General features: G+C 38.9%; 1 long non-coding RNA gene across 1 annotated transcript in view; it reads left to right on the top strand.

Moving 5' to 3' along the window:
• The first annotated feature begins 3,046 nt into the window (after nt 1–3,046).
• Nucleotides 3,047–23,833, top strand: part of LOC139129095 (uncharacterized) — a 113,584-nt gene continuing 92,797 nt past the window's right edge. The window contains exon 1 of the long non-coding RNA XR_011551505.1: nt 3,047–3,565. This is a non-coding gene — a long non-coding RNA (uncharacterized lncRNA). The remainder of the gene's footprint in view (nt 3,566–23,833) is intronic.

Raw genomic sequence — 23,833 nt, 5'->3', positions numbered from 1 at the left:
AAACAAAGTCCCCTTCCTATGACCCGCGTCTTTAGCCATAGCAGTGACCATTTTTTAGTTTCACCTGTACACATAAGAGAAAATGATAGTCTAGAGGGCGATGCTGTATACTAATTAGGCTGAAGTTCATATCAAGTATAGGGAGTCTATTGGGAGTTCACATAGGATGTGCATTAAGTTTGTGAGATGAGATCCTGTCAGAAACAAATGAGAGCATTTCAGTCGGACGATTCCACAGAACAGCTGATATGGAAGGATGTTTTGTGAAAATCCTGTTTTATATAACAGTATCTGCTACTGATATCTGTTAATATATCATGCATGTTTATCCATTGAAGTGATAATTTTCAAAGAGTGTCATTCTTTGTACAATTTACGCACTAAATTGTCCTAACAATTGACTGAGGACTTGATAAATAATCATTGACAAATACTTTTAAAACATATGTATAATAAATGATAAATTTGCTGGTTTTTAATATGCATGCATATTAATAAGTGGTGTGAACTTATTCTTTCAGATCAGCATCACTATGGACTGACGGCCAGTGAACGTTATGCGTGACAAGACTGAAACATTTAAATTTCTTTTTGACATGTCATTACAACAATGATTTATTGCCATTAAAGACATTAATCATCATTACAATCTAGATTCGCTGCAATTTTATGAATTTTTGTTGAAAATGAACTCAAAGTTCCATTATAATATGGGTGACAGTGATATTGAAAATGTAGAAAGTGAAAAGCTGTTTGGTGTGGAAGATTCAGAGTCATTTATCATAAACATTACATGTTGATAGTATTGTGAAAAAATAAAGAGTAATCTGTATCTTCTTGCCAGAATTTAAGCATTTTGACCAGTTTCAGCAAGGCGTCAATTTTATAACAGTTTCATTTTACCATATTTTGATTATGGTCTCGGTATTTGGGGTTGTTGTAGTCAAAAGGATATGGATCACTTGAACTGTCTTTTAAAGCGGGCAATGCGACTGATTTTGAATTGTGACATTGGTACCTCATCCATTGAAATGTTTACACTTCTACAATGGTATCTGCTATCCCATCGCTATAAGTACAACCTAATAGTGTCTGTTTACAAGGGTATGTTGTGGCCAGTCTCCTCCATACATCCGGGATATAACAACGAAGTACAAAGATCCACAAAGATTTTAAGATTTATTGGTAATAAAGCTCTACAAGTTACATTTGCTAGAACCGAATTATTTAAGCAGTCTTTTTGAGTAATTACCTGTACAACAATTTGCCTTCAGCAATAAGAAGTTGTACAAGTGTCAGAGGTTTTAAGCAGGCTTGTTACAAATTTTATTGACAAAGCGTTTTCGACACTTTTACATGAAACCTGTCTGTGTTGTAACGTTGTTGTTATCATCCTGTACTCTGTCTTCTGTGTATAAGTTTTCTTTGTGTTTGACCCTTGTGAAAAGAGGCGTATACCTATCATGGCTATAGAGTTAAAATAAAGTTTATAGGGCCTATTGTTGTTGTATTGTTATAAGATACTTATTGCATCAAATTGTATAAGATTTATAAAAAATACGTATTTTAGTTTAGGTAAATCGCATAACCGTTCTTTTAGAACAATAATTGTTAAAATAACTGAACTCAGGTATAGCCTTGAAGCTGTGATACTTGTAATTTTTTTCCCTTTCTGGCTCAATATACAAGTGTGCATTTCAGAAAAATCAGTGACAATCAGTAATAGTTCATTTATGTTTTTTTAGTAAATTTATATTGGCCACTTTAGAGATACAAGGCTTCAGTAAATCGCCTCATTTTTTATGCTTAATTTTCTGCACTTTTAAAGGGGAGATACTTTCTTCGGCGCAAAAGTTCAGGATGAGAAACGGTAAACGGTAGCCGACTGGTTTTTGTGTGAGGCCTAGCAGCTAGGCGATGTTGCTGAGTGTGTGGGGGTTCGAATCCCGTTTGGGTTATAGTAAAAATTATATTTGAGAAACGCTACAATGAGTATCGTCGCTAGAGGGCAACCTTCACGCATGCGCTTTAGCTGTTATTTTAGGGATTTGCAAGGACTACCTGTACCTGTCAGTGCTATTTTAAGTTAACATTTCCGTCTCACGGCCTTGATGCGATCGACCTTGGTCATGTTCAGCCTCGTTTTGGTGAATTCTCGCGAGACTCGTTCACGAACTGATACCTGTTAGAGTCCCAAACTTAATAGTCGCGCCAGCGGCTTACTGACTACGCATGCGCTTATTCATAATATACTATGCGAGTAACCGGAAGTGTACCCTTCTTTCAAGAAGGGCGCCGCCATGTTTTTTTTGAGTACTCGTAAATAAACAAAAACGAAACAAATTACTATTATATAATATGCCTTTTATAAAATATACCTCTTTTATTAGCCAGTAAATGTTATTATGCACCTTGTCGCTGATACAAAATATCGTTAATATAGATAGAGGGAGAAAACTGTCGTGCATATGAACGGGTGCATACGCAAAGAATGTTGGGATTGAATTATAGAAGAGCGCCCCCTGTGTCAATAATTAGATTCAAAAATTGCCAGTTTTTAGACGGAACGTTAAGTTTTCAGCTTGCAAGTGGTAGGTGGGCAGTGCGGTTACCATTGCAATGATAATGATTGCATAATACGTCCCTTGTTTATCGCAATAGGCTATTATCATTGTAAAAATTGCCAATTTTTGTCCAAAATTTTTACACGCTACAGAAAATCTATACCTGCTCTGCTGCAGGGTTTGACGTCGTGTACGTACGTGAACTGCTTTCATCAGTGGGAAACTGGGCATAGTTGTCATATAAACGTTTATGAAGTAACAATTAATGACATTTTATCATGAATCAATACAAATAACATTGCCAATCTTAACCCCTGGCGTGACACCAAGGGCTGAGCCCTATATAATATTATCCAATATTACTATAGGCCTAAATCTGTTTACTTTCATTTTTTGAGGATAGGCCCACTTCGCTAACTTAATTTGCTTGGAATCGTGAAAAGAAGACGGCAGTTGATATAGGCTTACAAGTTTAAATTTGTATGAACAAACCTATAATACTACCATGGAGTACCATTCACCGGAGTGATTTAATTTTGGGTGTGTTCATTTTCGCCGACGACCTCGCTTGTCGGCCCCGTCCATCAATAGCATGGTCCACTTAATCAGATTGTTATGCAAATGAAATGGACTTTCCACTCAGCACAGTACAGGAAGGTGGTAATGTGAACAGTAAGGTCGTCTGTGTTTATGGTGAATTTTGCGTATTTTGTCAACTGACTGGGTTGAAGACACACTCTTTTGACAGTTAAGTTTATAACTTGATCTTCTTGCTGTAGTTTTTTTTCGGTTATTGGCGACACAAAACGGACAGACGGAGTTCTGAAAAGCGGTCGGAGTTTAAAAATTATTGCCGTATCGCGATTCATTTGAACAGCCATCAACAGGCGGTTGTTGAGTTGGGTAAACGCGACCTGGACGTATCGGCGCAGCTCCGAACGGGGAAAATCACCAGGATCTGACTTTATTGACATGGAAATATTCTCATAACACACAACAGGGTAAGTACAAACACCATATTATATTCGGGAAAGTGGAATCCAACCGGACTGGGACAAATACAACATCAATGCAGTGAGCTAGGGTCTATGTTGGTGCCCTGCTGTCCCATAATTTCTGCCGATCGTGACTCCGTCATGGGACCTGTAGGCTGTATCAGATAGCTATCAGACGTTACTTCATGATTTACTCAGCATACTCGTGTAGCTCACCATACCCACTTTTGAATGAAGACACTCCCTATGTATTTGTTTCGTTTGACTTTTTACGTCAACCTTGAGTTTACACGCGCTGGAGTTAGGCACAGGCGTGTTTTGGAAACTCTCTCCCCTTTCGAGTGAACTTGTGAAGACGTACATACATGAACAAAAGCACAGCATTATGGAGTTAACTTTACGACAAGTCAGTCTCGTTGTTGTTTCCATTCTTGCATCAGGTACTTAACTAGCTGTCTTTGTCTTTGATGCACAGTGTTAAAGTGAGTCAGTCAGGCCATGGAGGTAGTCTCTACTACCTCCATGGTCAGGCCGATCTCTTTGTACCTCCATGATCAGTCTGACTCCAGTTGCCAGTGCAGTTCGGTAATAAGTATAATTTCATATTGCGCTCGGGAGTGTGCTCATTGCATTATTCACGCAGCATTACCGCCGCCCAACACGCTGCGAGTCACACCCATTTTGATGATACGATAGCTGAAGTTATTGTTTTCAGTTTCATCGGCATTTACAGGATGTTTTTTTCAATGGTTATTTGAACTGTATTATAGTGAGCGCAGCGAGAGCGGCCGAAGCGAGCATTAAGACTAATGCGTGTACAAGAAATTTAGAATGGAATCTCTATATACCTACGAGTTTGAAAAGAGAGCACAGTTCCATGGAGGCGGCCATTTTGAATACTTTTACACGGATTGCGTGAAATTAAAGATATCATCTACCACAAAAACTACTCGACAATGTGTATTACCGACAAAAGAATCTCTCTGTTCCAAAGAAAGTGTGAAATTTGTTTCAAAATGACTATTTTCGATCACTTTTGAAGGCCCGGATCGGTCATCACTAGGCGCCGCCATTTTGAAACAAGCCTACTCTCGCGAGAACGAACGGTCAACTCACGCGCGAGAATTAAAAATAGTGTGCTGAGAGCTAGCTACCGCGTACCGACGGGAATATCAAGTACGTGTTTTACATTAGACTGCCTCTGTTCCCGCCCCTGTTTAATATAATAAACTGATCGGAATCATATAATTTACCAGTTTTAAATAATTTTCGTTGGTGAACTTGGCATTTCCGAGTTAAATTGCTATAAATGTTATTCTAGAAAACAATTGACAACAATTCAACCTCAACGAGTCAATGGCTAAGTTATGAATCATGCATCAAACACAGAAATTAGCATGCTATTGCCTGAAAACATCAATGACGATATACTACGCTGCGCTCGCTCTCAGGTCAGACCTGTTACATATTAGTACTTCTTTCGCATCAGATCAATTGCAATTTTTAATAGTCGCGCCAGCGGCTTACTGACTACGCATGCGCTTATTCATAATATACTATGCGACTAACCGGAAGTGTACCCTTCTTTCGTGGGCGCTGCCATGTTTTTTTGAGTGCTCGTAAATAAACAAATTCGAAACGTGCTCTCTATTACTTTATAACATGCCATTAATAAAATATATCTTTTTTATTAGCGAGTAATTATTATTATCCACCCTGTCGCTGATACAAAATTTCTTATCACGCCTAAAAATTACAAGAAGAGAGAAAACCGTCGTGCATATGAACGAGAACATTCGCAAAGAATGCTGGGATCGAATCTTAGAAAGGCGCCCTCTGTGTCAATAACTACGTGCAAAATTTACCCGATTTTAGAAGTAACGCTGGTTTTCAGCTTACAATTTCGGATATTGGGCGGTACAGTTACTATTGCAAAGTTAATGATGGCACAATACGTCCCTTGTTAAACACAATAGATAGTAATTATGGTAAATATTGCAAATTTATGTCAAACTTTTTTACACATAACAGAAAATCTATACCTACAGGGTCTGACATCGTTTACGTGAACTGTCATCAGAGGGTAAACCGGTCATACTTGTACAAACGTATATAGAAAGTAACAATTAATTATATTTTATCCTTTAATATTACTAATAATGAATCGATACAAATAACATTTTTAATCTCAACGCCTGGCGCGACACCAAGGGCTGAGCCCTATATAATATTATCCTTCGGGACTTACCGGGGTCTTGAACCAGGTCTGGAACTCACCATTCTCTGAAGTGAGACCGAGCACTGCGCCGTGGTGCCTTCTAAAAAGGTATTTTCACATATACAGTGCTATTATTTTTTACTCCTATCGGCGAAGGAAAGGTGTGAGTAGCCTATAATGGAAGATTTTCTTTTAAACTTGCCACGTGTAAAGGGCGGAGCCCCGCATTCGGTATGCGCAGTCGCATTTGAGCATAATCTCGATATGTTAGGGGCCATGGATTAAAACATGCACACGGTAAACGCAACTAATTGCATTTGCCCCCCCCCCCCCCTCATCTAAATGAAAGTTTGAAGTGCGAAAATCCAACCAAGCCTCATTCTGTATAAGCATACCGTGTACAATGGATAATTACATCGCTATTTAATCGCTATTTTCATTAAGAGCCGGCAGCCGGCGAAATTGACCGGTTACTCTCAAGATTTCGCCGGCTACTTTTTCGGAAAATTTGAACTCTTTCATAGCTAACACATTTTTTACTTTCTGAAATGATACGGACAAGTTTCACAAGCTGTGTAATCAAACTTTTCAACTGCTTTTATGTGAAACAAAATTTAGAAGACGAGCGACTACTACGATCGTCTTGTAGTACTACGATGCAGCACAGTCTTGCTATATACTGCCTCAATAAAAATCGGAATTGCAACGGAAGATGCTATTGGCTACCTGAATTGCTTATTCCTATGTGGTGGCCTTTATATACGCCAATGAAAACGTGCATACTACACCTATCGGCCGTCGTTAGCTCAACTCAAAATGGTCAATGAACAAATGAAGACAGAAGCTATCGCAAGGTCAAACTTCGCTGTACGATCTTCGGTTTTGAAGTGGACCAAGAAACAAGAGAAGGATAATTACGTGGATTTAAACTGTTTTCGAAGGCAATGACCTGATTTTTTCTCACGGAAAAACTTCCCGATTACAGTTCGAATTTTAGTACACTCAGTGTGACAGGTTTCGGACGACCTCAGTTTTCGGACATTTAATGACATGCTGTTAGTTACACTCACCGTCGCTCCGTATCGGTAGCGTTTTACAGGTCATGTGACGTCATATTAAGTCAGGTGACACTGTTGTCCCGTTTTCGATAGTTTTTTTTGGTAGAAGCTATTGAGTTCGCTACGAGCGGCGGTCACAAATTGTCGTCTTACACCGCGTCAGTGATACTGTCAACATATTGCCGTCAGGTCACAGTAACTGAAATTTTGAATAAAGTCCTTATTTAGCATTGAATTTAGAATGTGGAGGAGAATAATGATTTTGAAAATATTCTTTCCATGTTCGCTACGATTGCATGTAGTTTTAACGAAAACTGCGCAGTTGTTTCTAGAAAAAAAGTACATTTAATGAACGTATGAAGTGTACAAGTTTTCGGACAGACAATATTTAGCATAATTGTGTAAACGTAGTAAGTGACTTACCGCGTAAAAACTTGACAGGTAAATAATGTCGTACGATGAAATATACTCGCTATTTGTATTAAATAATACAGTCAGAGTTATAAATTGTACTTCAATTCAATTTACTTGGATTTTAATATCTATTTGATGGTGTTCAGTTTTGGACATGTTGTTCTTTCATCTGAAATGTACCATACCACACTCTCTGTCAGTGTGTGTTGAGTAATAAAAGATTGATTGATTGATTATTAAATAATGCCTGTGCGATTCTAATACAAACAAAATATCCAATGGAAACAATTATAAGTAATACTCACTGAACAAACTTAGCGAAGTTAGCCACACCGTACGATACAAGGTGCCGAAAGCAACACACAGAGGCAGCCCGTGTCCGATATCTAGCGCTATACACGTCGAAATATAGTTGAGTCGTCCATGGATTAAACATAACTAATTATCATGAAATATTCTTATATACAGTTTTCTAAACACATCGAAATTAAAAATTGGTGGTTTGAAGTTTCAAATTATCAATACTTAGCTCCTAATCACATTCCAAACACGACGTCCGATTTCTGGGATTGCAGTCCGATTACTACGACATCGACATGGGGTCAAAACTTTGGCAACTTTGACCCCGAAATATCACTCCCGTCGTATCAACTGAGTTTGAGAATAACCACAATAAAGTTTCGAAAGGTATGGTAATAAGATTTCGTATTGCTGGTCATTTACGAAACGACTTTAGGCGAAATTTACTACCCTGTCCGAATTCTGTCACACTGAGTGTACTGCTACTGCTTTTCGGTCTATCGACGCCAATATGAACGTCGCCCAGAGTGGTTAAAATACGACCAGACCTCTAAATTCACTTCAAAAGCGATCGTCAGGTTAAATGCAAATGTGAGTTTCAGAACGTACAAATTTTCATATCCTATAGGCCTATCAAGGTTCTTACTTTGCATACCCATATAGTCAAATAACCTTGAGGGTCTTTTGATTCTATTTGTGAACCATGGTAATGATTGTTAATTTTTATCATCATTGTTGTATCAATTATCCTTTTTGCCTCCCCGGTGGTATAAAAGTTCATCATCTACAGATTTCCATACAAAACATCAGGGTTCTTAATTTTAAGCATAACATTATACATTAATGAAAAGTTTCTTATTTACTGTGCTTAAACAAGGGGGATTTCCCCCTTTACCAGAAAATTTGGGCGGGGGGGGGCATTTCACCAGTTCATGTGTTCTACGTGTACCTCTAAGGTGTGACTGGCACATGGGGGCGGGGGAGTGGTCCCCTTGACAAATTAATCCCCCTGTCTAGATGTAACACTGTATAATTTAATATTATCTACATATCAAATTTATATCATTAATAATAGTGAATTATTATAGTTTACCTTCTAAAAGCATAGAGGTTCTAAAAACTTCAGTTTTCTTTGTTCAAAATATCGTCAACATTACCACATTTTATCATTTTTAATTATAAATTATCATATTTAGGCCTAATCTTCCAGGAAAATGGCTTTTATGATATAAACACAAATTGCCCCAGACAATTGCTCCTGACAATTCTCCTGAAAATACTATCAAGTGACTGTGAGCTGTAAAAAGTGAATTTCAGCTCATTTTTCAGGGTTTCCGGCCTTTGGGACCCTCCCCCGATGATGACCGCTTTGTGGTCATGGCAGCTGCAAGCCGCCTACTTTTCCATTCTGGCCCCCTACTTCAAAACTTATTAATGAAACCCCTAGCTATGAAATCACTCATACGCTACCATTCCACCCTATAAATCCCCTCTAAAGTTAATCTTTTTCGACGCCAACACGGCAATGACACAACCAATAGAATGAAGTGAATTGAAACAGTGTAATCAAAATGATTTAGGTTATTTTACATGTGCACTGAACCACATGTACGTCAAAAGAATGCTGGCGAAGCGTCAGTGCCGCACTGGCCTGGTACACGCCAAAAATAGCCGAATATTTTTCGATACATGAAAACGTATAGCAAGATGTTGCGATATAAAAACATGTACTGCGATTTTTGTGCACAGTAATCGAAATACACTCAAACCCCCTCCCCACCCCTAGGTGCAGATGTTGCGTTTACCGCGTGCGCGTCCTTTAATTACACACGGCCTCTTATGCTATTTGCAGTGCTTTCTCTGGACTGCGCAATTGCGCAAATCGTGCATTTCGACCATTGTCTGCCCTGAAATGACGGTGCGGAATTAGCCCATAAATCACAGTAAACAAAGTCGTCCATTTATATTAGGGTGAAGAAAGCGCATAGTGTTGAGACCTGTGAGTTTGCTATGGAAATCCGGTCACGACATGAGACCTGCAACTTCAAAACTGCGACCTGCGTCCTGCGTGTTTGTCAAACTGCAACCTGCGACTTCCGGGTGCTCTGGCCTAGCTGCCACCTGCGAGTTTGAAACTGCGACCTGCGAGATCACGACCTGATCCATGATTTTAGGTAATTGGTGTTTATTGAGAGTATGAAAAGCAGTCACAAGTAATATCAGTGATAGGTGGTGTCATTAAGGAAAGAGATGAGCTTCGATGACACAGCTGTGTTGGCCTACATGCTGTTCGGTTGCTTTCCGAGTCCGGTTTCAAAGGGACAATGCTCAACTGATCACCGATTTTCATGAATAAAATTTGTTTTGATAGGCCTACTGCAACAAGCATGTTGTTATATGTTGTTTCCTAAAGTGGTGGCTATTTCACAGATCAAAATAACCTAGTTTAGGCCTAAAGAAGTATTCTGTGGTTGTTGTACTTCGGTGCACCCCACCCAGCAACTAGAAATTATGTGTGGAATATGACCAGTTCTGAGTAAGCAGTCGGGAGACGAAGTCGTCTAATGCTGTAAATGACTACTTTATTCTATACTAATATAATAGACAGTGGCTAATACAGTGACGCATAACACTTGGGTGAGAGACCGTACATAGAGTCCAGTGACGTGAAGTGTCTCTGTTGAGGGTGGAAAAGTCTCATTTAATCGAATTCTGAGTAGTATAGCTGCCATATCGTTTAGCAGAGCAGGCCCAGTCTGTAAGGCCCCCCAAAAAGAAATGTTTCTGGTCAGGTCTTTCTTTATATTTTTTTCCCTCAAGTGAGGGAGGAGGGTAAGTCAGTGTTTCTCTAGAATACTACACCAGGGGGATTGGTCCCCCTCTACTGGAATGTTAAGGGATTTTAAAACTTTGGGAGGGATTTAACTGAAACATTTAATGACATCTTATATATATGTTTTAATGTTGCAGTGATGTCACTTATGATATACATACTACAAGCCATAAATCACTTGCTTACAAAATCCAAGCTGCTGGCTGCAAAGACCATCCTCCATAAGATTTTTTCAAAACTCAACAAATTTGGGTATCAGTGTTGTGAATGTATAGGGCTTCCAAGAGTGGCGGACAGCTCATTAATATTCATAAGCATTAATATCCCTAAAAAATTGTATCATATTCCCTCATAACAAAATATTCTGTATGTTTGTTTGCACATATTCTGTAAGCCTGCTTTAATAGGGCTTAACATCAAAATTAACAACAGCTAGCCATTCCCACTGTACCTTCAAGGGATTTTTTTCATTTTTCACTAAACTGTCTGCATTATACAAACAAGGAATAAAATCTGTTGTAGTTAAAAAGAATGTTTTGTAGCTTCTGAAAAAATAATGTGCTTGTTTGTCACTTTTTTACTGTGCGCATATCATCCCTCACTACTGTAAGTTTGGATCAAGATTGCCCTTTGCAAACCAGTGAGCTGTATTTTTCTAGTGACCTACATGTAGCTGGTCTTGTAGTTTTGTGTGCTGACTCTGTAGAGCTAAAACGAACAACTTAGAGGAGCGGAGTCGAGTTTTTCTCGATGTCAGATTCGCTCCAGTTGCTTTTTTTCAGTCATTTTAGAATGGGGAAAATAACAAACAGAAAGGTTTGTTGTTTCCGACAGTTAATTTTATAGTTTATTTGCCCAGAAAAATGAGTCAGTGTCTGTTCACTGAATTCAAAAACCGGGCCCATTGACACCACAGCTTGCTCGAAGGCGCTATGCTTGTGGCATTTGTGCAGTCTGCACTGAACACGTTTCTGTAACAGTAAAGTCCAATTTTTCGTGTAAATTTTGCTATCAGAATTATTTTCAGAGTGTTATGGACATTCGGAGTTTGTCTCCTTTTCTCAATCGTACAGAGATGATGTGACACAGAAACCTTATCGGGCTAGGGCAATCTTTTGTGAACATAACTCTCAACTGGCCGATATGCAAATCAGCGTACGGAAATTTACGCGAAGTATAGTTTCAACAGCATTTTATTGCAGCAGTTCAAAAAGAATCAAAATCGAACAAAAATTAGTCCCTTCCATGTAAATGTTCTAGCTACACTATACAATGCCTGTTGCCACAGTGACACTATTAACAGTTGCTAGGTGCAGATAACGGGTCAAATGCATCGAAGTGTGACATTCCATTCCAGGCAGCTCAGTGCAGTTCGCAATGGGTCGCCCCTTCTACGTGCAATTGGCAGCGCACAGCACACCAAAGAGGGGGAATCGCGCAATCGCGTAGCCTACAGGCCTAGGTAAGAAATATTAGCAAAGCGTACGGTCCATATCGTCAGGATGGAATTCTAGATAGCTAAGCTACGAAGTCCCACCTATGAGATGTAAAACACAGATAGTTGATGACAAAAGCTAGGTTGTCAAGACGCAATTTTGACGATTTTTCCCGTCATACATGGCGTTTCAACATGGCGGCCTAGGATAACGTCGATGCGAAGGCAGCAGTCGTGGTAAGTTTTTACCGTTATTTTTAGTTTTGAAGTGAGAAATCGTGAAAAAATGTATCGCCTTCCGGGTCAAATATCATGGAAAATGCCCTCGTGAAGTATTTTGTCGAAAGTTTGGTATTTTTAGAGAAGATAGATGTTAATTGCAGACTGCTGTGGGTCTGCTAAGCAGATCTGTGCGATATCCATAGAAAACCACGTGCGTATCAGTACAAGTATGGTACACGGTATGGTACAAGGCTTTATACCAACTCATCGCAGATGAGCAGAATTTGATGATCTAAGCAGATCTGTGCGATATCCATAGAAAACCACGTGCGTATCAGTACAAGTATGGTACACGGTATGGTACAAGGCTTTATACCACTCATCGCACAGATCTGCTGGTAGACCCACAGCAGTCCGCAATTAACATCTATCTTCTCTAAAAATACCAAACGTTCGACAAAATTACTTCACGAGGGCATTTTCCATGATATTTGACCCGGAAGGCGATACATTTTTTCACGATTTCTCACTTCAAAACTAAAAATAACGGTAAAAACTTACCACGACTGCTGCCTTCGCATCGACGTTATCCTAGGCCGCCATGTTGAAACGCCATGTATGACGGGAAAAATCGTCAAAATTGCGTCTTGACAACCTAGCTTTTGTCATCAACTATCTGTGTTTTACATCTCATAGGTGGGACTTCGTAGCTTAGCTATCTAGAATTCCATCCTGACGATATGGACCGTACGCTTTGCTAATATTTCTTACCTAGGCCTGGCCTAGATGAAACACTGGTCAGTTTTATAGTTTTATCAATATAGTCACATATATACTGTTCATGCAGTCACTGATCATGCACCCCAAAGAATTTTCTCTTTCTCTTCAGCCGTTTTGGTTTGGTGTCATAGCAATCAGTTTATAGTTTGCCGCGGCCGCCGGCCACAAAACCTGAAAAAAAAGGTGACGTGTTATTGTTCAAGTGACGCAGGCGCTGACCAGAAACATTTCTTTTTTGGCCTAAACAATCGTTCAAACTGGGTGCGTCAATTGATTGGCGACAGCTGCAATCGTAAACTATACGGATAGGAGTTGTAGTCGAATCTTTCTTAACAGAGCGGTGAGGTAGATAATGTCCATGAGTTACATCATTATCAGGAACTTCTTCAATAAAGTCACGAGAGATTTGCTCTTGAATAATGCGATTGTACGCGTTCAATAAATCTGGCAAGTCTCTAGCGATAAATGAACGGTTAGAACCAATGAGATAGGAACAACAGCGGTTTTCGGAAGAACGGTTTCTTCTGTATCCGAGGTAGCGAAGTGTACTTGAGTAGTTGCCGCTGCAGGTTGAGCGTGCCAAGCGTTCGCGGTACCGGGTTGAGGCAAAGCATCAGCGTCACGTTGAGTCACAGACAAACATACACAGACTCGCAACGGGTATTTTTTAAGGCGTGAAGCGGTTACGTAACCCATCCATGTTCGCCTCACCTCAGGTTGCTCTCGCCTCTCTTTTCCGAAGAGTTCCGACCATGCATCCTTCGGTAATTTTCGGATTTTCGCCAATTGTTCAGCGAAAGTATGTTCAGCAAAGTTTGCATTGTTGTTGTCGTGTGGTGCTGAGCGGAATCGAAGTGCTGGCGAAGAGGGGAGTGTTTTGAGCCTAAGGAAAGTGAGTTTTACCATTTCAAATATTCCTCTCATATTTTTATGAATATATAATGAGTGTGTTTGAACCAAATTTGAAAGTCTTTTATCGATACTGTCTGGTTTTACTCAGTGGTTTGCGGTCAGTCATACCGTCTTTTATACGTGCGTCAAGGAAGGACATGTTTATGAAACTGCTGGCGTGTTATGTTTTGATTGGCGTGAAGCAGTGTTTCTGGCCTGAGAGCTCACAAAGTAACTATGGTTGCTACACGACTGGCAGTACGATGCCATCTCCTCGTATTTTTCGCATAATATCGTGCAATTATCAGCCACAAACAAAGCCTCCAAAAAGTGAAAAGCCAATAGGGGGCAATTGCCTCGTTTTGATCCCCCTATTCCTTTGACGGACAGGCCCAGATGTTCGTAAATAACTACGCATGCGCACGTATGCAGGGCCTGAAAATTACCCGAAGTCCCGGACCAGTGATTTTTTTATCCCGAACCAGTATTAATTACCCCTAAAAGTCCGCAGACCAATACAAAAAAGGAGCCAATTTATTTTGCAAGGGAATGTCCAGTGCTTTTCCCAGATTGTGTTCTAGTGTCTTTTGACGAAAAATTAGAAACTACGTCCCCCCAAAATACCGAAGTTACTGAAACCAAGGAGGTAGCAGAGACGCACTAAAGCCAGTTACACTAAAACCAAGAGCCCATTCCATTGAGAGACTACGTCTTTTAGCTACAAAATTACAATAATTATCGCGTCTTTAAGTCAATCAAACATTTAAAATTTAGTCTATTTCTTTCATCACAACATAAACTCTAAAGGAAAATCAGTTACTCTATTACAGTTTGCGATTCATGATATGAGCCAGGCGATGAGCGTCCACTAGCACTAGCCACTGCACTGCAAAAATCAAATGACGGGCCACGTACTCATTTTACATGTAAAATTTAATGTGGTAAAAACTAGACCATAGCCTCAGCTAAAAATATCAGCAACCCCAAAATTGTGTGAAAATATTATATCTCTGTCTATCAAAGTAGTATTTTGCAGTAAAATTCTCTGGAAGGAGTCTCATTACAAATGATCGTCCGTGGCAAGCAAGCTTCTGAATTTAGAAGGTCACCATGCTGAATTCCTTATATAGTCAAGACCCCCTAACTCGATTGTAGTTGACCTTAACAAGAACCGCCTAGCTTGTCAAAACAGCGTTATGGCAATTTAATATTGCTATCAAAGGAAAAAGAAGTCCCTCTCAGATATTTGGTGTTTTCAACCTATTTTTTACAATTTAAATGGGAAAGAATCAACCGCTGGGCAATTATAAAAATGAAGTGAACTTTATAGCAATAGTAAAAAAACATGTTAAGTATGTGGTGCAAGAACTTGAGAAAACTACCAAGTAAATGTATATGCAGTGTGTCTGTATTAAAAAGATTGGCAGTTTATGCTGTATGTAAATCCCAAGCAAATCTGATAGAAATGCATATATAACATGAGTATGAGAAATGAATCATTCTTGTATTGTTATGCAAATTTTTGAGGACAGTGGATTTTACCTTTGGACCAGTGAAAAAAAACAGGTCACTGGTCCTGGGACCAGTGGGAAAAAACAGAAATTTTCAGGCCCTGGTAATGGTATGTTGTTGTTCAGAGCGGTAGCATGGCGAAAGGTGGATGTCAAGGCCATGTGGGCCGGTAAGCAGCTTTTCAACTGGCTATTGATGAACGCGATGCAGCAATATTCAGAGGTGTGCATGAAAGTATATTTGTGATTGATGGCTTAAATATCGATAACTAAATAAATGATTTTCATCCGCCGTGTATTCTTATTTTTTGGAAAACTGAACATACCATACGCAAAATTTTCCACATTTTCCCACGTGAGCGTGACATTTCGGATGTTCACGATGCGTCATCGACATGGTCCAGCACTAAAAGACCTCCGGGTCAACTCTATTTTTGATAAAGCTTAAAGGGACAAAGTCAGCCATTTTTCATGAATTTTGTTTGATGCGATATACTACTTATTTTGTTTGACATGTTGAAAAGATACTGAATGAATGAGTGACCATACATATATTCGACACCAGTTTTATACAAATTAAGTAAAACCATCGCGAAAACGAATTAATGGTCATGACCATTAATTCATTTTCGCGATGGTTTGCATGTATCGTGTCTAAAACCGGGGTCGAATATAGCAGGGTCACCCATTCATTCAGTATCTTTCGACATGTCAAACAATATAAGTAGTATCTCACATCAAACAAAATTCATGAAAAATGGCCCTTTAAATTGCTTGTGTATTTGGAAAACATGTTCGGTCACGACGGGATTCCTTTTTATGTCCGCTAAATGTATTATCAAATTTATTCATGATGACCCATATAGCTAGGGAAACAGTTCTGTTTCATCAGTGTGATCATTCTGATCATCTGTTCTGTTGAGTTTTACACAGTATCTTTCTGCCGTGTTTTGTGATGAATAAACACGGATCATTGTGAATTTTCATTCCTCTGCTTGTTTTAAATCAGTGCATGACTGATGTAGAATGTGTCATTGTGCTTGTAGCATGAGAGCGAGAAGACAAAAAAGCTGCACTTGTGAGATTGGACATCATGTATCTTGTTTAATTATCAGCTTTAATTAGTTTATTGAGGCGACAGGTCTTGTATGATACATCTGGTGTTTTGATCTAATTGTTCTAGCCTGAAATATGTTTATGCCTGACAACATACAAGCAAACTAGACTGAAAAATATTGTAAATTTTTGCTCCAAAATAGGTGACGTGACAGTGACACCTCAACACTTTTATCTGGTCACAGTATAAGTGGCTGAAAAACAAATGCGAAAAGTATGTCATTATCCTGGATCTATTTGTGTTGATTGTGATAGACATTTGTGAACAGCAATAAATGTCACAAAACCCTGTTTTAAATGATTAAAATTGTTCTAAAGTTGAGCATGAACTTTTTATATTGATGCAGGTTGTTTACGACATGAAAATTCCAAAGAGTGGTTGTGTGTAGGAATTTACAAATTCCCCACTCCCGTATGTGGGGGATTTACTTGGTTTAGGTGGAGATTTTCCAGATTGTCTTGCCCCAGGGGGTGGGGCATTTGGCAGATTTCACAGGACTAATTTCCAAATCCCCCACTAAACCCCGAGGTGGGGGGTGGGGGGTGGGGGTTTACATTGACTGGCGCATTACAGTCGCTGACTGTGTGTTTCCCGGGGCAATTGCGACACAGCCTATTTTGTTTGCCTATATCGTGTCGTCTCGAAGAGGTGACCACAGTGCAATCGCTCTGATAGCTGTGGAAACGCAGCTATCTGTTGGCGGGTTGCGTGCGTCTTTATGTGGGTCAAAGGTCAACCCCGCCACGGATAGCTGCGGGCCAACTGCGAGCGAAAGTGGGTCTATTACGACGACACAACATGTATCGGAACTTTGAACGGCAAAATAAACCAAAGTGAGCGTAATTCAATAAAATGACCTATACCTGCCTGAACTCTGATTATTGCTCATTCCCTAACTCCTTTTGTGAACAAAATTTCTGGTTCGTTTACGTAATTTCGGCTGATTTTCCAAGGAGTACTCAAGATTTTCACTCCAGCAGCGAACTTTGACTTCTATTGATATGCTAATACAGACGTCGCTCGTTCGGTCAGATCCTTATTAGCATATCAATAGAAGTCAAAGTTCGCTGCTGGAGTGAAAATCTTGAGTACTCCTTGGAAAATCAGCCGAAATTACGTAAACGAACCAGAAATTTTGTTCACAAAAGGAGTTAGGGAATAAGCAATAATCAGAGTTCAGGCAGGTATAGGTCATTTTATTGAATTACGCTCACTTTGGTTTATTTTGCCGTTCAAAGTTCCGATACATGTTGTGTCGTCGTAATAGACCCACTTTCGCTCGCAGTTGGCCCGCAGCTATCCGTGGCGGGGTTGAACTTTGACCCACATAAAGAAGCACGCAACCCCGCCAAAAGATAGCTGCGTTTCCACAGCTATCGCTCTGATAGAGTGGTCCACGGTAAAAGGCGCAACTCTTTTCTTTCCGTTGAGTAGAGCGACGAGCGGCTGCGTTAGTCGCGGTACTTGAGTAAAAGGATAGCCCTAGACAGACACGCAGGTCGCATGTCGCAGTTTTGACATGTGTGAAGTCGCAGGTCGCAGTTTGACGAACACGCAGGACGCAGGTCACTGTTGTGAAGTCACAGGTTACACCTAGGTCTAAATGCCGAAGTCGCAGGTCGCATGTTTCAAACTCGCTGGATGCAGGTCGCAGTTTTGAAGTCGCAGGTAGCATGTCGCGACCGGATTTCCTAGTTTGCCGTTGTTTCTAGTCATAATACTCCCTCGGAGAAGACAACATATCGCCTGTCGTTAATCTTTGGTGACGTGCATGATATGGGAGTGTACGCATCCAAAAGAACAGCCAACACGTAGTTGCGGTTCAGTTTCTATGGATACTAGTGCAATTCCATGTTCATGTTTTGATAGCGGTAAAGTTTGAATGCAGAACTTGAAACACTGTATCAATGACGGAATTATGGAAAATTATGTGTAGGTAGCAAACGTTTGATTACCACATATTTTCATGGATTTAAATGAAGTGCAGAGAAAACACTGTATTTGTTGTCAATTTCGTTGATCATATTTTCGCCGATAACGTCTTACTCATTTACCGTGCTTATGGATTTCTTATGTCAGGGAAACTTTCATTGCATCGTCATATAAATTCGATCACTTGTGGTTATGATTCTACATTTCTGTCACACTGTTAGTTATTTCTAATGGCGTACTAGCATGCGTCACGAAGTGCATTTTTAATCGACCGTAGACAATGAGCACAGCTATTGCAGATATGCAAGTACGCCGGCAAAAACACATTGACGTTTGCGGTGCCGAGAAATGGTGTATTTCCGTTTACTGAGAAGATTATGGTAATTTCTTCTGTTGAGACAATGGCATATCATTGTGATCATTATGTCTGGAACCTATTACTGCCTTATGGGGTTTCCTTCTTGTACCTGATGAGATGACTTCTCTATACGTTAACGCAGTGCCAATATATTCGTACACTCATACATCACTATACATTTAGATATCACATTTTACAAGGTAACGTCGACATATGATTTGAACACATTTGATTAGGAAACATTTTCATTTAGTTTTATGGGTATTGTCAACACAATTAATGGTAATGTGTTTTTAAGTTATGTTAATATGTGATTAGAAATGCCTTTAGGCCTAGAAAAATAAAAAGTTGTTTCTCGTCCTCGCCTACGTAAAATTCAGACCCGCCGCGTCAACCTTTTTTCTGCTCATGAGGATATAAAATTAAAAAAACCGCAAAAGTATACGATGATAGTGCATAACACAGTGCTGTATAAAACAGAACTGTAAACACAATACCTGACACTAACATTCCATTCAGAACTGTACACATATGTCACTGTAATATTAAGCTGTCAAAACTGCATTGCTGCACTAAAAGTAAAACTACAGAACTGTTGCTATACAAAAATACTAAAGCAACACTGCTGTACATTTATCTCTGCGTTCATTCCTATGTTTTCATGTTTTTTGTGCGTTCTCGTTGATTGAAGAATAAAAAAAAATTGAGAAAAAAACCCGCGTCACCGCATCATTTTTGCAATACGTCTAGGATGAGAAACAAACTTTTTATTTTTTAGGCCTTATATTGTTTGGTACCGTTAGTGTATGATGAGGTAATATTAATGACATCAGTCGCCTTCATATTATAAGGCAATGCCAGTATATCTTTAGATATTGCCTTTATACACTAAGGAGATGTAAATATATGATTAAGTTCAATACAATATAATACAATATTGTCGCACTTTGGGCAATTAGAATTGCGATAGTGACAACACAACAATAAATACGACTACAGAACAAGATACAACAGCAGGAACGAGACAAATTAAAAGGACTTTAAAATTTTAGCCTAAGCAAATAAAAACAAAATCCGTGCAAAGATAAAATTCCTTTAAAAAGTACTGGAAATCGCAATACATCAATAGAAAAACAAAACTATTTAACTGTTTTCAAAGATCCAATTGTTCTGTTTATGAAAACAAGTGTTTTGATCTGTTGGTTTTTAAAATCGGAACTCTATAAACGACGACCAGACGGTAGCGGATCGAACTCATGACGTAATGAGTGTTGAAATTTAGCATTTACGAGTTAGCCTTACGTGTAATATGTTTCTCAAACAATTCGGAAAGGCTGGTCTGTTGTTCTCTAATAAACTTTGCTGCAAATATTGACTATCTTATGATACATATTTGTTTTTTGTCCTTCTTATTCAAGTTTCTATACCAGCAACCCGAGTAAAATGTTAAAATAATGTCGCTGAATGATCTATAAAACAATGCCACTAGAGATTTATGTACATTCAATCGGTTCAGTTTCCTCAGGAAAAATACACGTTGTTGCATTTTACCACAGATTACATCTCTATTTTCTTCCCACTTTAATTCATCATCCTAAGTAGAACCAAGATAATTATATTTTCTGACGATTTCAATTTCTGCACCCTCTATCGTTGTTGGAGATTGATCCCTTCTGAAATCGATACACATCTCTTTGGTTTTACTGACTTTCAACAGTAGAAACGAACTATCACACCACTTACTAAAATAATCGCAATAGGACCGTGATCTCTTTCACAAGCTTACTATTGCAGAGTCATCAGCAAACTTCACAATGTGTCTGTCCCGATATTCACTTCTGCAGTCATCAGTATACAGTAATTAGGAGGGAGAGAGAACGCAACCCTGGGTGAACCTGTTGATATAAAAACATTCGTTTGATACGCAGCGATTAACCCTCACACGTTGACACCTGTTTGTTCAAAAATCTAAAATCCAATTAACCAACCAGTGTGAAATCCAAATTGAAGCGAGATAACAGTTTCTCCGCAAGCAGGTGCGGTTGTATGGTGTGAAAGGCGGAGGAAACGTCAACAAATAAAATACGTGCACGTGTTTTGTTACCTTCATGACGTTTATACACCAGATTCAGTAGAGTTAGCGTTGCATCCTCCACACCAGGCCTCGTCCCGCCCTATAAGCAAACTATACAGGATCTAACATGTGCTGAACTTTATGTGATAGGTGACGCCTTCATATTATGAGGTAGTGTCAATGTATGATAAGGTACCTTTGATATATGATTATTTGATTAAGTAATGTCTTTACATTGTCACATGGTATCGATCTATAATTAGGTAATATAATATATAATTAGGTAAGGCATTTATTGTATAAAGTAATGACAATATGTGATAAGGTGGGTTTCATATATGATGAAGTGGCACCAATACTATATGATAAGCCTATGCCTTTTTTATTATAAGATAATTTTAATCCATGATTGATATCAACATATTGTTTTATACACCTTTATTCGTAGGTAACGCCCATATATGATTAGCTAATGTCAGTGTTTGGTTAGATATTGGTAATGTGAGTATGCGCCTTCTTTGTAGTACAAGATTCTGTTAATATTTTGTTAGATGCTGTCATTATAAGCTTAGCTGGTGTTAACATAGGACTAGTTCAAACTATGAATACGCAGCGGTGCTGTGGCATATTGATCGCGCTCGGGTCAAGGGTCATCGCAACCGAATCGTTGCGAGCGAACCGATCGTCTTTATCGGTTGTTTATTATGACATCGATCGGTGTCCATGGTGTCGCTGATTTAGCTAGCAAAATAATGAAATGTAAGGGACTGGTCAGTTTCTTCAGCCGGGGGGGGCCGGTGGATTCATGGGGGGTCACCCTGTTTTTGACTTTGGTGATAGGGGGGGTCACCATGTTTTTGAAATGCCCGATAGGGGGGGTCAGTGTGTTTTTGAATTTTGACACAGGCTCATCATTGCCTAAAATGCTAGTGTCAGCCACAAAATTCATCATTCAGTTGTATTTTTCGGCGCGCCCTTCGGGCGCGTAACTTTAATAATCAGTCATATTTTTCAGCACGCCCAACTTTAACATATCAAGCATACATACATCAGAGATATCTGTATGTTCAATATTTTTCAGCGTGCTCTTCAAGCTCATTACTTTAATATATCATACATCTTTCAGCATGCCCAGGTGCATGACTTAATATACAAGGCATATATATCAGAGATATCAGGATGTTTCATATTTTTTGGCGCGCCCTTCGGGCGCCATACTTTCAGAGATATCTTGATGTTTGCTAAGTGAAAGTGTACCATTATGAAATCTGCATTTCATATGAAAAGGATGACAAATTCCTGATACTTTTCTGTTCTCTCTGTGAGAATTCAGTATGAGAAAGCAACATGCACAAATATTTCACAATATATATTTGATACAGTGACTTATTTTAGAGATAGAAAAATGACAAGATATCTTTCCTTCTCATTGATGCAATTATTTTCCTTTGTTTCATAGGTTTTCTGTAGAAAGATGCTTTTTTATGAACAAAATAACAGTTAAAAAAGGCAGTTTTTGTCATTATTAGCTGTGCTTTTATGGTTTCAATGTTACACAAGAAAAGGTCCTCTCAGACACTGTACACATCAGATTTGGCTAAAAAAGCTCTCTATGGCTCCTCAGTAGATTTAATTGGATGGTTGGCAAGTCTTAACACCCATCAAAGTTTTTGATTCACTGCTTTTTCCTCTTTGATATTAATGATTGACATCCATTTCTGTACAACAGTTCAGGACATCTGGTTAAGCAGAGAAAGTGTGAAATACATTCACAGCTCATTCAAAATACAGCTCATTCAAAATGTACTGTATTTAAACTTTAAGATTGACACTTTGAAATTCCTATCTTACAACTGACATGTCAACAATTTCACTAAAACATAGAATGACTATTTAAAATATAAATATATGTAAAATGTAAAATATAATATATATATATATATATATATATATATATATATATATATATATATATATATATATATATATATATATATATATATAATTTATGTTCCATCTTTTGTTTTACCTTTGTCGCGCCCGGGGGGGTCACCCTGTTTTAGAAATTTGGAATAGGGGGGTCACCCTGTTTTCAAAATTTGGAATAGGGGGGTCAGCCACTTTTTGACGTCGGCAAAAAATAATCCACCGCCCCCCCCCCCCAGGCCGAAGAAACTGACCAGTCCCTAAGTCTTTGAAGAAAGTAACCTGTACTCGCTTTATCATTTGCTATCGTGACTCATTCTCTCTTCTGCCAATTATCTCGTCATTAAGAATAGATCCTCTTCAAGCATGTTCCGCCATCGGTCTCCCATCGTAGATACAATGTGCGCCAAGACAACCCAACTGCCCCTTTGTTAATATGATCACACCAGTAGGATCTACACATTCTTCCATAAATCTCTACAAGGGGTTCCTGTGTCCAAATCCTCGTCCGTCCAATCGAGTGATGTAGTCCGCGAGATATCGGGGTTCGAGCAAAACACATGTGACTCAGTGCGCCTAATGGACGTGCCAGAATGCATTCGCAAATCTTCATCATATAATGATGTTTGTCATCCTAAATAATAAAGCCGTTATACATACAAATAATGGTGTGCGCATATCGCATCATATATAGACATTACATAATCATATATTGACGGCATCTAATAGTATACGGAAAATATCTGATCATATATTAACATTATCTGTGATAAAAAGAAGGCACCCATAATGATATTTCTTAACAATAAAGCGACAGTACCAAATTATATTGACATTTCTTTATATTATATTAGCATTACCTAATCGTATATCAGTTTCACTTAATCACATATTAAAGCTTACTGATCAATCTTTACTGTAGCACAGGCATATGAGAACTCAAGAGACAGCTATTCAGAGGCGAAATCTAAATCAATTTGCTAATTTGCATATTTAATGAACCAATGCAATTAGGCGTTTTAATCAAGAATGGCAGAACATGTGGGAATAGAATGAGGCACGTAGATACTGTTTGGTAATAGCAAGAATTGATAGTATTTTGTTGATATGTTGTTGCTGGTTGCATAGCTTATGCTAATTAGAGCATAAATTGCCATCGGTTAAAAATAACCGATTCTTGTGCTCGCCGGATTTTCACTGATATA

Source organism: Ptychodera flava, unplaced genomic scaffold (assembly GCF_041260155.1).
Source record: "Ptychodera flava strain L36383 unplaced genomic scaffold, AS_Pfla_20210202 Scaffold_91__1_contigs__length_413411_pilon, whole genome shotgun sequence".
NCBI lineage: Eukaryota > Metazoa > Hemichordata > Enteropneusta > Ptychoderidae > Ptychodera > Ptychodera flava.
This window is presented reverse-complemented; position numbering and strand designations above follow the sequence as displayed.